At 42.9% G+C, this 17,276-nt stretch overlaps 1 long non-coding RNA gene across 1 annotated transcript in view; it reads right to left on the bottom strand.

Moving 5' to 3' along the window:
* Nucleotides 1–3,602: 3,602 nt before the first annotated feature.
* The window catches only part of LOC147027626 (uncharacterized), a 52,262-nt gene continuing 38,588 nt past the window's right edge, over nt 3,603–17,276 (bottom strand). Inside the window, exon 3 of the long non-coding RNA XR_015057141.1 lies at nt 3,603–3,891. This is a non-coding gene — a long non-coding RNA (uncharacterized LOC147027626). The remainder of the gene's footprint in view (nt 3,892–17,276) is intronic.

Genomic DNA, 17,276 nt, shown 5'->3' with positions numbered 1-17,276 from the left:
CCCCCTCCATTTTCATTTAATGTGGTTGAAATGAACATTAACATTTAAAAATTTTGAGCATTGAAATTAGCCAAGAATAGGTTTCTGGGCATCAAAATGCATTGGCTTCAGGGGGCCTTGAGCGGCACCCAGACCCCTCGCTGTAATGGCTTCGCGCCGTTGGCACTCGCAATGCTGCGCTACGCGCACTGTCACATCAACCAAGTTCACCTCTTTTCACATCATCGCTTTTGGACCTCTGGCTCCGCCCTTGGCGAGTCAAGACCATCAGAGGCTTTTAGAGATTCTGACCAAACAGAGTGCTTTATATACCTTGAGAGCTCCTTTTCCTCAATATCAGTCAATGGCAAACAGTCTATGGGGGTAAGCCACACTAATTTAATTTATTAATTTACGTAATTTCATTATAGCTTGGTGTTGGCTTAGTGGTTAGGGACCCTAACCACTAAGCCAACACCAGGCTATAATTAAAGTTATACCCTAACTTAGGGTGGTGGCTTGGGATTCCGGGGCTCTGAGTTCAAGCCCCGTCGGCCGCTGACTTAATACTCCAGGGGGTTGACTTAGCCTGTCATCCTTCCGAGGTCGGCAAAATGAGTACCAGTGTGTACGGGTAGAGTGGTACTGCATCAGCGACAGAGTCGCACTTTGAATAAATGATAGCTACCCCGGCAGCTCAGCTGCCACACGCAAGAAGAATAAGAAAACTTCAATTATGTACCTACATATACATATAAACGTCACCACGTCAACGAACTACATATTTATTTATACAGCTACTTAAATGTACATCTACAAATCCACAAATCCCATTCAATTGAACCCAGATTAGCATCCACTTTGATGTACGGTATCAGACACAAACACACATGGACAAACAAATATACAAAGACAAACAAAGAAAGATAGAAGCTATAAATACAGACAGGTGCCGCTGGTAGGCAGATACATCACCCACAGGTGAGCAGAAAAGCAGAACGCAGCCCATCCCCCCCCCCCACTCACGGGAGAATGTAAGGAATGGCAGTACATCACCAACACCACTCACTAGAAAGATGAGGGATGAAGCAGAACTGAACTTTGCCCCACGAGACAGCAACCAACAACTGAACCACCAAGGAAGGTGGGAGAAGAAAGGTGTGATCGAGAATGCTATGATACACCGGGACGGCTTGGAAAGCCGTGCTATGTTCCCGACTACCTGACCATCAGTGCTCCCGAGTCCAGGAAAGGTGCATTGAGCAACAGAGCTCGATATGGACTGACTGCTCGTTCCCTTTTCCAGACTTGATATAGTCGCGACAACAATGGGCAGGTCGTCGCTATGTGTCAGCTGATTGTGACATCACTGTAGTTGTGGTTGCATTGGAACGCATATTATGACGTCATTGTGGACCTGGTTCTCTTGCTCGAGTGCAACGGTTCTTTATTCGTATTTAATGTTCACCAGTTTAATGTAATGACCAGACTCGGTGAATAATAGTTTGAGGCTGCTACGCATGCATTGGTTTGATTAATGGACATTCCTTGTGGCCACTGTATCTGATCCTTTAGTGATGCACATCTATGCAATGGATTTAAATTTGTTTTCTTTGAATCCACAGTATAACATATGACGAGGAAGTGACCAACAGTTGCAGCCATCCATGAGCGGCTTGCAAAGGGAAAAATCAGGAAGTATTTTCTCCTTCTCTCCATAAATGTTCTCTCCCCAAGTATATATATATATATATATATATATATATATATATATATATATATATATATATATATATATATATATATATATATATATATATATATATATATATATATATATAATTGGGAAGGAGAGGAAAAGGGGAGAACGACGAATTTCCATTGTTGAGTTGCCTGGCCTTGGCATGCCATGCCATGCCATATTTTGTGTTTTTATTTTTGGAATAAAAACAAGTTTGAAATACACTCACCTACTAGTTTGGATCATCGCGGAAGGGACCTTTGGGTCTTGTAACAATGGGATTGCAATTTTGCACATATCTTGCTATACGGTGCTGGTCATTGAGTTGTGATTGGCGATGAGATGTGAAGTACTGCAGTTGATTCTTTTCATTCTGAAGTTTGATGATTATGATACCGAAACCATCATGAAGGATTCACTGTTTGTTTATGTGCCTCAGATTGGTCTCATACCAGCAAGGAGGAGGAGGAGATTGGGACCACACTCTGTGCAGATCGCTGTTGCTGCCAAAGCAGTCTCCTTGGCTATTGGGCACAATCCTGGACGGGTCGCTACTCCAGCACAACCAGCAGGCTGGCACTCATTTTGCCCACCTCGGAAGGATGACAGGCCAAGTTAACCCCAACCTGGTTTAATAAAACAGCTGAGCAGGATTTGAACTTAGGACCCAAGGATCACAAGCCCACCACCCTAACCATTAAGCCAACACCAGGCATATACCAGCAAGGCAGGTCCCATGTACTGTTGCACTGGTGCTACCAGACTGTCGTCCTGTTTACATCTACCAGCCTGTCAGTCAGGTAGTTACAGGGTGCGATATGTGATGTGCATAGATTCAATCTGAGAATACTTGTGTGGTTTATGTGGTATCTGTCATTGTTATTTTTTTTTCTTCCACCTGCTACATGGCTGTGCTTTAGTTTCTTCTGTTGCCGAAAGGAAATTTCTCTTTGACCTGAATAAAGTTACTATTTTTCACCTTACAGACGTTCTCCTTTCAAATACATCAGTAAAAGTTGTTTGTTGTTTCGCCTTGCTAATTGGTGATCAACAAAACAAGTGCACAATGGTCAGGCATTACATGGAACAGGCCAATTTGGTGAAATGATTTCACAGAATGAATCGGTTCAAAAGGGATCGGGGGGAGGGAGTGGGTTGTATTCAAAGTCGAGGCTTGTGGAGGAGCGAGAACAGGGGTCCTCAAATATTTTTGATCGTGGGCCAGAATGAAAATTCCTTTGCACCTCGTGGGCCACACAACCAGAGGCATATTAATCAAGTAAAAGCTACATTCTTTGGACATCACCTGTTTAAAATATTATTGCATAAAAGTTTATCTATTTGCTCCCAATCCCTGCTAATATTCTTATCTCAGGAAACTAAGGTCGTTAAGCATGAGTATTACAGTAACAACTGATTAAAATTGATAGACAACAGTACCCGACAGTCACTAAGTTACATCACCATCTGACCTACATAGGGAGATAAATCAACGCAGACGGACATCTATCCTCCTTACTGACGAGATGAGAACTGAGGAACACAGCCGTGGATGATGGAGATTGTGAGCGGAATAGGTGGAGTATGTGTGTGCCAATAATATTTGACGTAATAGGCACGCAATACTATAGCACGTGGAAAACTGACTACCGTCCATCGTAATAAGATGGGTACTGACCAAGATTAGCAATGTTAATATACATGAAAAATGCAATTGGGTTTCATGCCAGGAAGGATCACGATAGAGGCAATTTTTATAGTTAGGCAATTACAGGAAAAGTATCTGGGAAAGAATAAACTGTACTTTGTATTTGTGGATTTGGAGAAGGCGTCAATAGGGTGCCTCAGGAAGTGGTGCATTGGTCCATGAGAAAGTTACGTGTGGAGGACTGGTTAGTTCGGGTAGTCATAGCAATGCATGATGGCCCAAAAACCTCTGTGAGGGTAAATGGAGTGCAGAGTAAGGATTTTGAAGTGAAAGTGGATGTTCATCAGGGTTCAGTCTTGAGACCAATCATGCTCATCATGGTTCTTGAGGCTATATCACAGGAATTTAGAAGAGGCTCACCTTTGGAACTCCTGTATGCTGATGACCTGGTGATGATAGCCGACAGTGTGGAAGAGGTAATGGGTAAATATGCAGTATGGAAGGAGGGTATGGAGGCCAGAGCCTGAAAGTAAATACAGGGAAAACGAAAGTACTTATTAGTGGTGTGGGAGAAGGAAGTGTGGAAAAAAGAGGGAGGTGGCCCTGTGCCATCTGCAGCAAAGGTGTTGGTAATAATTCAGTATTGTGTTAATCCTGAAACTTCTGGGTGCACAAGAGGTGTAGTGGCATCACGGTAGACTGCAGGTGGCACCTGACTTAAAATGTTCTGTTTGTGCAGGTAAACAAGTGACTCCAGTTAGAGCGGAAAGGTTAGTTTATGGGGATATATCTCTGGAATGTGTTGATAAATTCTGTTATCTTGGTCATATAATTGGTGCAGGTGGTGGTGTGGAGGCAGCAGTGAATGCTCATATTGGAAGTGGCTGGAGGAAGTTTAGGGAGCTGTTACCACTATTGACATCACGAGGGACCTCTCTCCAATTAAAGGGAAAACTGTATGCAGCTTGCCTTAGAAGCATGATGATGTTTTATTGTAGTGAAACATGGGTGATCAAAAAGGAGGATGGATGAACAGAGGTGTGAAAGAAATGAAATGAGAATGGTGAGGTGGATGTGTGATGTGACACTGAAGGATAGGAAATCAAATGCGGAATTAAGAAATAGGTTGGGTATAGTAAGCATTAGTGAGGTTATGCATAGGGGTAGGTTGAGATGGTTTGGACATGTGGAAAGGATGTGGTCGGGTAGTTGTGTGTTGGTGTATAAATATGAATGTGAATGGAAAGAGAGCTTGAGGCTGTAAGGGGATGTGTTGGGATGGCATGTGTTGGGATGTGTTGCTGAGAGATGATCTGAGAGGGAAAGGCCTAACAAGAGGGCAAGCAAGGGTTCGTGCAGCCTGGAAAGCAGCCGTTAGGTGAACCATGGCTTACACATGCAAGCATTAAAATTGACGTGAAACGATGATGATAATGATGATGATGGTGGAGAAGGAAGGAGGGTAGAGGAGCCTTTGTGCCGTAAAAATATTTCTCATTTTGGAGTGCAATACTAGAACAACAAAAGATGCTTATAGCAGCTTGTAATGCCAGGTATCAAAAGAAGCCAATAGCTTTGAAAGGGTTCATAAAAAGTTCACAATTTTGATAAATGTGGCTTCACAGAGCGGCATGTTTAGGAAACACAGTCGGGTGCAAACGGCCTGTTTCACTCATTTTTGATTGGGTATGTACATAAAGAGGGGTATGCTGCATGCACTTACCAATATAGTCGACAAACGAGTAATATAAAATTAAATTCATAATATAGAATATAAATGAAATTAGTCCAATCCAGAAACCAAAAGAAACAGTAAAAATAAATAAATAAACCAATGTCACCCGCAGGGTGACCCGTATCTTGCCAAAAGGTGACCACGTGTGACTTCTTTAAGGTCACACTGAGGTGAACAGAGCTGCTATCCACCAGGAGCGACTCCTTGAGGAATATCTGCCTACGAGAGATTCCGATGAGAATCGTTCTACAGAGTAACCATGAAAAATATGCTTTGCCTCATAATGTCACCAAATGACGTCATAATGTCTCAAGCTTGACATATCTAGAAAGCACTCAGAGGTGTTCAATTTGAGGTACTACACGATATGGTTCCTAAAACTTGAAAATTTGACCTTGGGGTCAAATATGTTTGACCTGAGGCGCTAACCATGAAGGTCAAGGCCAATCGCCACCAAAAATTAATCAGCTGAACGCCAGACCATGGACTACATTCCCATGAAGTTTGAAGACGATCCGATAAAAATTACTCAAAAAATAAGGGTTTCGTCGACTCCCCTGATTTGCGACAAAGTGACCTTGACCTTTGACCTTGACCTTCAAAATTTTGTGCACTGAAAGGGACCTCTATAGGCCTCTGATATGCGAAGTTACAAAAATTTCCAATGATAACTGTGCTCTGCAGAATTTTTTATACGTGATTAGAGACAAAAAAAAAAAAACATATGAAGGTCAAGGCCAATCACCACCAAAAATTAATCAGCTGAGCGCCAGACCATAAACTATATTCCCATGAAGTTTGAAGACGATCCGATCAAAATTACTAAAAACATAAGGGTTTCGTCGACTCCCCTGATTTGCGCCAAAAGTGACCTTGACCTTTGACCTTCACCTTCAAAATGTTGTGCACTGAAAGGGACCTCTATAGGCCTCTGATATGCGAAGTTACAAAAATTCCCGATGATAACTGTGCTCTGCAGAATTTTTTATACGTGATTACAGACAAAAAAAAACAAAAAAAAAACATACAAGCTGACTAACATATTGTTGCGGTATTCGCGCCCGCCGGCGTTTTGACGGCCACGTAACTCGAATCGCGGCACGTCACCCACCGGACGGACAATCCAGTCGTGACCCTCTCGGACTAACGCCGGGAACCAGTCACGGGTGGACCTTTCGGTCTCACCGCGATCGAGCCAATCAGCCCCTGCGTGGGATAGGGTTGCTCGCCGAATTCGACCTACCTAAGTACCCACGCGGAGGGTAGACCGGGCGATCGCACCTCGCCGCAGGTCGACTTCGGACACGGGCCACTTAAGCGACCCGTTCCGTACTATCAGAATAACCGAGCGGTGTTATCGTCGACCTCGACGGTTCGATTAATTATCGGGCGTGTTCAGCCCACTACAAACGCTTTACGTGAAGCAAGATGGGGATTCAATAGAGGAAAAGACGAAGCGAAGCGGGAGAACAGTTCAATAATAAAGCACATTTATTCGCGACGAACGGAAAGCACACATATTCAATTCCACCAAAAGCACATAGAAAAAACACAATTCAATTTACACAAAAAGCAAATATAAAAGAGAAGACACAATGCAGAGCTAATACCGACTACCGAGCACACGGCAACACTTATACAATTTTACTTCACAGACGGCGCCGACAACACATACCCAAAACCAAGGAAAAGAATACCCTCAAGGATGAGGCGGGCCTGAGGCCGAGACCGGGTCGCGCCTACCCGTCTGGTGATGAGACGCGGAGCGGCGATGGCGCCTCAACTCCGCGGGCCTCGCGGACAGTGTCTGGTAGGGGGTGGGAAAGGGGCCCCCTTGGTCGCACTATCTCAGCGCGGGGGGAAACAGGAGGGGGTTGCTGATGCTCGGGGTATAGAGGATTTTTATTATCCCGCGACGAGCGTCTCCACCTCGGTCAGGTCGCGCTGTCGGCCTCCCTGGGGTGCAGCTCCCGACGCGAGCACCCCCTCGTCTGGTGTCGCTGCCTTTCCACAGCTCCGTCCCCTCCGTTCCGACTCCAACGCACACGACGACCAGCTCCTTCTTGCCAACTCCACCGCCCGCGAAGTCTTGACTCTCTGTTTCCGACTCTCCTACTCTCCTACTCTCCGCCTCTCGACTCCCCTACTCTCCTACTCTCCTACTCTCCGCCTCTGGACTCTCCTACTCTCCGCCTCTGGACTCTCCTACTCTCTTCCTCTCCGCCTCTGGACTCTCTGGACTGACGAACACGGTCCTTTTATCAGCCCCGTAGCTTCGCCCTCTCATCTTTGACCCCCTCCCTTCGACCTTTCACCTCGCTCCCCATTGGCCCGAGAAAAAGTGGGCGTGAAGGCTTTTTGATCCATAAATTTGCATATATCGATCGCCCTGGGGGCGGGGCCAATTCGCCCCTCGCTCACCGATTGGACGGCAAAAAGTGGGCGTGTGTCGTTTTTGATCCGTTTTTGATCCGTTTTTGAAGCACAAAATCCGTGATTTTGTACACGCTGTTCGGCGCGCGCCCTGCACGAGTCCAACACCGGTACCCACAGCGGGGCAAGAACGGTGGCGATGCGACGGTTGCGAGGTGTGACGGGAAGGTCGTGGCGGTTGTGGTGAAGCGGCGTTGTGGTTGGTGGTTGATGTTGTGGTTGTGGTGGTAATCATGGCGGTTGGTCCAAAATAAAGATAGCAAAAGAAAAACGGCTATCCTGAAGAGTCGCAGCACGCATAAATGACATGTATTCCCACTAGACAACGGGTTTGGGCCTAACTACACATGTACTTACCGAGATACCTCACCTAAGGGACCTGAATGGTGGTTTGCGAATTTGGTAACCACAACAATATCTTGCAAAATAACAATCCCACGATCAAATATCAATAACAATCAAATCAATCCAGCAAAGCTACTTTTACAATATAATGAAAACAACATATGAACAGACTAAATTTTTTCATATATATATATATATATATATATATATATATATATATATATATATATATATATATATATATATATATATATATATATATATATGTATATACTGTATATATATATATATATATATATATATATATATATATATATATATGTATATACTATATATATATATATATATATATATATATATATATATATATATATGTATATACTATATATATATATATATATATATATATATATATATATATATATATATTGTGTCGTAAGAGGCGACCAGGGTTGCGTCAGGAAGGGCATCCGGCGTAAAACATGTGCCAAATCACTATGCGGATCATACGGATGATCGCTGTGGCGAACGGAGCAGCCGAAAGAAGAAGAAGATACTGTATATATATATATATATATATATATATATATATATATATATATATATATATATATATATATATATATATATATATATATATATATCTTCTTCTTCTTCTTCTTGGCTGCTCCGTTAGAAATCGCCACAGCGGATCATCCGTATGATCCGCATCGTGATTTGGCACATCTTTTACGCCGGATGCCCTTCCTGACGCAACCCTGGTCGCCTCTTACGACACAGGGATAAGGTACACCTATTTTAACCGGGGTATACACCGGCCCAGTACACTGATACTCATTTCGCCGACCTCGGAAGGATGACAGGCTGAGTCAACCCCCTGGTGTATTAATTCAGTGGCCCAACGGGGCTTGAACTCAGGACCTCTTGGATCCCAAGCCGCTGCCCTTAACCACTGCGCCAACACCAGGCTCATATATATATATATATATATATATATATATATATATATATATATATATATATATATATATATATATATATATATATATATATATATATATATATATATATATATATATGTCATTCCATCTGAAATCACCAAATTTAAGAAAATGTTCCCAGTTGACCCCCTCAGATTTACTTTAAACTTTCATAAAATAGTTCCCATGTATCAAAATGAAGCTGCGTAAAATTTTAGGTCCATAGATGCGGTCAACTCCGAGATATTGAGGGTTGAAAATGTGGTTGTGGCCCTATTTTTATGGTCATTGTGAGCATCACAAAATGAACGGCTACATTTAAACTCCCACAACTTTTTTAATATTAATGCTAGAGCCTTGAAATTTTCAGAGGTTATTCTTCTATAACTGCTCTGTAAGAAATAAACGGAGTATACCTCTATTAAATTTTATGAACTGATCAGTTGAAATCCAGAAAAATAATGTTGGTTTTGTATGAAGACCCAACTTTGAGAACTCATATTTTTATTGACCCATCCCAGAAGCTTGAAATTTTTTCATGCAATAACTGTATGGTAGTAATATTCAAATACATGTTTACTTTTCTTAATCAGTCATATATAATACAGTCATGATCCCTAAAAAATTGAAAATTTTCATTTTACCCCGAAATTCAGGTGAGGATTGCAAATATATGACAAGATATACCACTTCAAATTGTTCACCATTGGAAAAAGCATATTCAAGTTTACAAAAGTGTCAAATATCAAAGTGGTATATTTTTAAAAAATATATATATATATATATATCTTCTATTTTTTTTAAACTTGTTAACACAGTCGTGAATACATGACGTGTGTGCATGGTGTGGGCACCATGGTAATCATGAATGATTCGTTCTATGATTCAAATTAATAATACAAAAATATATCACATACTGCAATAACAATGTAATAAAACATTTCACGTAAATGATTTGAATAGGTCCTTGAACTGCTTTTCCAAGTCAGGTGCGAGCTTGTCCTGCCTCCCAGTTGACGTTAAGGGAGCATCAATAACTTTCATCACATGGACCAAAGGAACCCAACAAATGTCCTCCCTTGAATGTAACTATATACACTGCTGACATCAGCAGATCAGCCACTAGTTCTTTGTTCTATTTTTAGCCCCAGCCGGATGAGTTAAGTTCTTGCTATTTACAAATGAGAAACAAAAAATTACAAATTCAAATTTCAAGTATTGTGTTCATGGTATCCTCATAGCAGATGATATGTATGTACATTGTATATACATGTATTACACATATGTACTACATGTAAAAGGACTGTTCGTTAAATCGCACACACAACATGCACAACACTGGCAGAACATCATTTATTCAAAATTTTTAAAATATTGATAGAAACATTATACCACTTTGATATATAAACGACAAAATAGAGGGACACTTGGACAAATATGGGATGAGGGGTGAGGTAGGACACACGGGGTGGACAAGAATAGATGGATACAGAAACAAACTCTCAGGAAGGACAGACTGGAAACTGGGAAAGAGGTGGGCTAAGGGATGATTAAAGGGGTTATAAAATATCATGGTTTTGGATATGGGGATAATATGAGATGGTGATGAACAGCTGCCTTTAAGACCTGGAGGGAAGAATGAGATTGAAGAGAATGTGGAAGTTGGTTCCACAGGTGGAGAAAAAGGAAGAACAAATGCATGGAGGATAACTGATTCTGGATTTGGGAGTTTTATGAGAAGAATGTTGCTGACAGAGAAGATCCACAGTGCAGAAACTTTGGAGGGCAGAGGGAAGGGGATGCAAAGCATGGAAATAGCAGAGGGTCCAAGACCAGAAAGGAGGTGGTAGACAACATAGAGACCACCGATGTATCTACGATGTGAAAGTAAGAGTCCCATAAGCTCATCTTCATCACAGAGATTCCAATGATCTTGAAGGCCATGGTTTCGACAGCATCAAGCTCCACCCCTTTCTGGAGTCCTTGCAGCAGAGTTGCACTGTACATCAACAACTCCATTTTTCACTCTCCTTGTACTGTTCTTACATCTCCCAAACCCTAGGAGTACCTCTGGTTGTGACTTCCACTCCACTCCCACCTCATGTTATTCTGTTTGTTGTACCGTCCACCAAAAAGTGATGACTCCATCTACTTCTGTCTCTCAAATGACATGAACAAACTTTTAACCACTCATCCTAACTCTCTCTTGTCCTCATATGTGGTGATTTCAATTGCCACCATGTGAATTGGTTGGGTGTGTGTACCCCTCTCACCAGCCATGATACTTCAGCAAAGGAGTTCTGTGACTCCATGGAACTCACTCAATCTGTGAACTTTCCCACCTTGATTTCCATCAATGTCAAATCTTCCCTTCTGGACATGGTGATGACCAACTTCTCTTGTAATGTATCGTGCTCTTCCTCTGCCCCAATTGGTTCATCTGATCATGTGCTTGTGAAGGTCAACATCTCTATGGCCATTCTCAGAGAACAGCCTTAGTGCCGGCAAGTTCACTCAGATGCATATTGACAAGGACTACAAGCAGTCATCACATTTCAGGATTGGTCTCCTATATCTACCACCCCTGATATTAATTCAGCCTGGGAAATCTTCCACAAAGCCTGTTCTCCCTTATGAACAGATTCATGTTGTCTCATCTTCAGCTATCTTACCCATCAGCTGGCCTTCAGTACACTGAATCCTCTGGTGAGGCAGTTGCTTTAAAACAACTTGCATTCTCATACTAAGGAAAATCCAACTGACAGCAACTTCAGATAATTCTACGAAGCCCACAACAAGTGGTGTGTCTACTCTCAGGTAAGCAAAAAACCAACATCTGTCCAACCTCAACATTGAGCTCTCAAACATATCTCCCTCCTGTAAACCCTGGTGATGCCTTGTCAAGCCTATCTCTCGTATATGCCCCCCTTCCACCCCTTTCCTCACTTCAAATGGCACCACAGCCGACTCTGCTGGAGAGAAGGGCAAATGCCTCAATTCTGTGTTTCCTAACAAATCCTGTGTCCCCCAATCTATATATATATATATATATATATATATATATATATATATATATATATATATATGTATATATATATATATATACATATATATATATATATATATATACATATATACATATATATATCTCTCTCTCTCTCTCTCTCTCTCTCTCTCTCTCTCTCTCTCTCTCTCTCTCTCTCTCTCTCTCTCTCTCTCTCTCTCTCTCTCTCTCTCTCTCTCTCTCTCTCTCTCTCTCTCTCTCTCTCTCTCTCTCTCTCTCTCTCTGCACATGGTCTCTCTCTCTCTCTCTTCTCTCTCTCTCTCTCTCTCTCTCTCTCTCTCTCTCTCTCTCTCTGCACATGGTCTCTCTCTCTCTCTCTCTCTCTCTCTCTCTCTCTCTCTCTCTCTCTCTCTCTCTCTCTCTCTCTCTCTCTCTCTCTCTCTCTCTCTCTCTCTCTCTCTCTCTCTCTCTCTCTCTCTCTCTCTCTCTCTCTCTCTCTCTCTCTCTCTCTCTCTCTCTCTCTCTCTCTCCCTCCCTCTCCCTCTCCCTCTCTACCCACCCTTTCCAATCATACCCAACTATGTGTCATTTGCACCTGAGAAAGTGAAGAAGTTTCTGGCAACCCTCGACTCTGATTCGGCAACTCCACCGCCAGCTTCAGCTTACGTGTCCTAAAAACCTGCTCTGTTGCTCTTGCACTTCCTCACTCTGCCCATTTCACCCTATAATCTGCCCATTTCATTTCCATCTGCTTGGAAATCAGCTACCATCACAGCTTTCCATAAAAAGGTGAAAAAATGGATCCCATTAACTACAGACTAATTAGCTTACTTCCAATCATCACCAAGGTCCTGGATTCCATCATCGAAGTGAACATAAAATCATTCCTTTTCTCCAACGACCTCATCTCAGATCATCAAATCGTATTCAGACCAGGTCACTCTACTTGGACACGATGCTTCTACTCTTCCAATAATGGATGGAGGCCCTCGATATCAGACATGAGATCAGGGCCATTTCTCCGGACATATCTTGAGCTTTTAATACTGTCTGGCAACCTGCATTGCTCTCAAAACTCTATGCCTATGGGATCCAAAGCCAACTACACACATGGCTTACTGACTTCCTCCACTCTCATGACCAACCTTGGTTTCCATGGCTCTCAAGGGAATCCTTTCTTTTTGTCTTCTGTCGAGGATGGAGTGCCCAAAGGCAGTGTTCTCAGCTACAACCTATTCCTCATCTTCATCGATGATCTCTCTGACTCAAAAAAATCTTCATCACTGAGTTGATGATTCCACCCTCTACCATGGCACCACTCATCCTTCTCACAGACAGGTAGCAGCATCATCTCACTCTTCAGATATTGAAAAAAAAAAATCACAAGCTGGTTAAAGACTTGGAATATGTCTTTCAATACTGAAGAATCACAAACTCTCACTGTCTCACTTTTAAAGGACTGTTTGGCAAACCCTTCAATCTACTTTCTTAACACTCCTCTTTAGGAAGTTCATTCATTAAAAATCCTGGGTCTCACTGTCAGCCATGATCTTTCTTCGCAAACCACATTTCAAAGTTGGCTGCCAAAGCCAGACAACGACTGGGCATCCTCCATAATGTAGTCTTTCCTTGGCACACCTGAATTCCTATCCACCTACTAGGCTTTCATCCACAGCTTTATGGAGCAATGCTCTCCCCTCTTGGTTGGCTCCCCTGCCTCACATTTTGCTGAGCTTGATGCCGTGTAAACCAGTACCTCCAAGATGATTGGAATCTCCTGTGATGAAGTTGAGTCTATTGGCCTATCGCTTCATCATCGCAGACAGGTCGTTGGTCTCTGTCTTCTCCTGCCTCCTTTCTGGTCTATCACCCTCTGCACTTTGTGTGCTTTGTCCCCCCCCCCCAGTTTCAGCAGGGTGCACATGGTCCATTGTCAACCCCCTTCTGGTTCAACTATGTCAATCCAGGATCACTGCTCACCTCAACTCATTTTCTCCTCCTTTTTTTTCCTGCCTTTGGAATCAACTTCCACATCCTCTTCAATCTCACTCTTCCCTCTAGGTTTTCAAGGCAGCTGTTCCGCACCATCTCAGATCATTCCCATTCCAAAACCATGATTTTTTCTACCCTCGTTCACCCCACCCAAATCCCTCCTTCAAATTTTCCAGTTTCCCCTCCGAGTTTCCTTCTGCATCTATCTTTCCATCCCATACATCCTCTGTGTCCATTTTGTCCACCCTCTGCATATGAGTTTGGCGTCCTGATTTTTTTTCTGTTCTGCCTTGATCCGTTCAGTGTACTCATTTTACCACAAGCCTTGACTATGTATGCAAAAAAAAACAAAAACAAGGAGGAGTTAGAAGACAGAGAGACCACCGACCTGTTTGCGATGCCAAAGTGATCGGCCCATTGACTCAGCTTCATTGCAGGAGATTCCAATGATCTTGAAGGCCTCAAACTGAGCAAGATGTGAGGTGGGGGAGCCCGTCCAGAGTGGAGAGTAAACTCCATCACACTACAGATGAAAGCCTTGGAGGTCGGCACGAGTTCAGGTGTGCCAAGGAAGGACTTTGTAGAATGGAGGATGCCGAGTCGGCAGCTGGCTTTGAAGGCCAACTTTGAAATGTGGTTTGCCAAAAAACAAATTGTAGCTGGTCATGAGACCCAGGAGCTTGAAAGACTGAACTTTCTCGAGAGGATTGTTCAGAAAGTACATAAGGGGGAGGGGGTTCTATTCGGTCCTTCGGAGAGAGATTGTGAGAGTGTGAGATTTGTCAGGATTGAAAGATATATTCCAAGTGTTTGACTAGCTTGTGATTTTGTCACTATCTGAAGAGAGGGAAGAGGCTGCATGCAACCTGCCTGTCTGAAGGATAGGGGATGTCACGGCAGATGGTGGATTCATCAGCAAACAGACAAAGGGGATTTTCAAGAGCTTCAGAGATCATTGATGAAGATTAGAAACAGGACTGGCCCCAGAACACTGCCTTGGGGCACTCCAGCCTCAACAGGGAGAGGAGATTAAAGGATTCCATTGAGAGCCACAGGTGGTTCTGTGAGTAGAAGAAGTCAGTAAGGCACGTCTGTATTTGGCTGTGGATGCCATAGCCAGAGAGTTTGGAGAGCAAGGCGGGATGGCAGACTGTATCAAATGCCAGATTATATAAGCTGATAGGTCTGTACCGTAGATGAGTCTATCAGTTTTTGCACCTTTTTATGTAATGCAGTGATCTTGGTGCATTTCCAAGAAGATAGAAGATGACCTAGCACAAATGACAGGGTGAAAAGGGCAGAGAGAGGATGTGCAAGAGCTGCAGAGCAGATTTTTAGGACATGTGAGCTGATGTCATGTGGTCCAGTAGCATTCACTTGGGGGGTTGAAAGAACCTTCACCTTTTCAGGTACAAAAGATAGAGTCCAGGAACATTTTGGAATGACAGGGAAAGATGTGTACTCAGATTGAGGAGTTAGGGACACAAGATTTGGAAGCAAACACAGAAATGAGGCATTCAGCCTTCTCTCAAGTGAAGTCGGCTGTGGCACCACTTGAAGAGAGGAAAGGGATGGAAGGGGTGCAGACCCCAGAGAAAGACTTAAGAAGATGCCACCAGGTTTTAAAGAAAGGAGACAAGTTTGAAAGTTAATTTTTGAGGTTGGACAGATTCTGTTTTCGGGCTCTCCTGAGAGTGGACACACACTTCATGCGGACGTTTTGTAATGCACTGAGATTGCCTTCGGTTTGGAGTAGCCTGCCAGGAAAAGAAAACAAGTTGTCTCATAACAACTGCCTCATCACAGGATTCAGTGAACTGTGGGTGGGAAAAAGGGTAGGATAATTGGATGAGATGGGATGAATCTGCATGAGAGTGAGAATGTGAGCTTTCTCTGGATTGAAAGACGCATTCAAATGTTTGATCAGCTTGTGAATTTTAGAAGGTCTTCTTCTTCTGCTTGGATATGGCAGCTTAGCTGCCGGGTAACTATCATTTTGTTGAGGTGCGGCTGTACCCCTACACCAGTATACTGGTACTCATTTCGCCGACTTCAGAAGATTGAGAGGCTGAGTTAACCCCATCTGGTGTTAATTTAACGCTGAACAGGGGCTCAAAGTAAGATCCCAAGCCAGCCACCCGAGCCGCTCAGCCAAAAAAAGGCTTGTGAAGGTCTGAAGAGAGGGAAGAGGCTGCAGGAAGGATGAGGGATGTTACAGCAGAGGGTGGAGTCATCAGCAAAAAGATGTATAGGAAATATAGAGTTCCTTATACAGGTTATAGGTTCCTTTTAATTGAGTCTGAGTATGAATAAAGGTTGGAATTACACATATTTGAGCTCTTGACGAGAATTGGGCCTGAGACAGTAAATTTTATATCACCTTCCATTGTGTTGACATAAAATCACCTTCTCTCAACCTTTGTGGAGAGGTGTTATTTCTTACTCGAGGCCCATTGCGGTCTCATAGCTGCAAAGAAGTCCAGCGGAGATGATATGACATACTTACGGTGGATAGATTCGATAAACTCTCTGCCTGGGACAAACATCTGAATCATCCAAAATCGAAAAACTATGGTATAAATTTGCGAAGAAAGATAGGAAGATCTGGCCATAAAGGAAGTTTCTATTGAAGAAATTTGATGAAAGAATTGAGGCTTCAACTCAAACTTTCTAAGCAGTGAAAGGCAAGCACTTTAACTCCAATTTATGTGGCAGTTTTTTGGAATGTGTCTGGCAGAGCATCTTAAACAGGCAGGTGTAACATGCCTCGACAAAGAGCCTGCCGCATTATCTCAGGACTTATAGAGAACACGAAAGGCCAATGTCAGTTCAAGGGAAGCCGTTAGTCAAGACGCCATGGTTTGAGCACAGACGTGAGCGTTTGACCCCCAGTGCCTGCAGAATTGCACCCAATGTCTGCTGCAAGGCTTTGCCCAAAAACCTGCAGTGGTATATCATCTGCTTTGAGGCACCTTTTAACCAATCAGATGAAATGGTGTTTTCGCAAAGTGCAAATAAATCTGATTCCGTGATCACCAGGCAATGCCCAGATTGTGTGTTTATGTAATTTTCATTGCTGGTGCTGCCCTTTACTACAGTGTATAGCATTTAGATGTTTAATCCTCTTTATCCTGGATATGATTGAACAATCTTCAAATCTGTGATATATATATATATATATATATATATATTATTGACTCCTCCCATGCTCCTCGAGCCAAAGTAGCTGCATAAAGCAACCCGAGAAGACTTACGCAAGGTAAGTGCGAAACGCTGTTTCAAACCCTTCCCAGAATTACTCAACAACTATAAATACGTTCTTACACCGTACACACACAACAATCCCAATGCTATGCACTCTTGCAGAAGTCTTCTTGGGTGCTTTATGCAGCTACTTTGGCTGGAGGAGCATGGGAGGG

Source organism: Eptatretus burgeri, chromosome 4 (assembly GCF_056783735.1).
Source record: "Eptatretus burgeri isolate ZD-2024b chromosome 4, Ebu_testis_v1, whole genome shotgun sequence".
NCBI classification, from domain to species: domain Eukaryota; kingdom Metazoa; phylum Chordata; class Myxini; order Myxiniformes; family Myxinidae; genus Eptatretus; species Eptatretus burgeri.
This window is presented reverse-complemented; position numbering and strand designations above follow the sequence as displayed.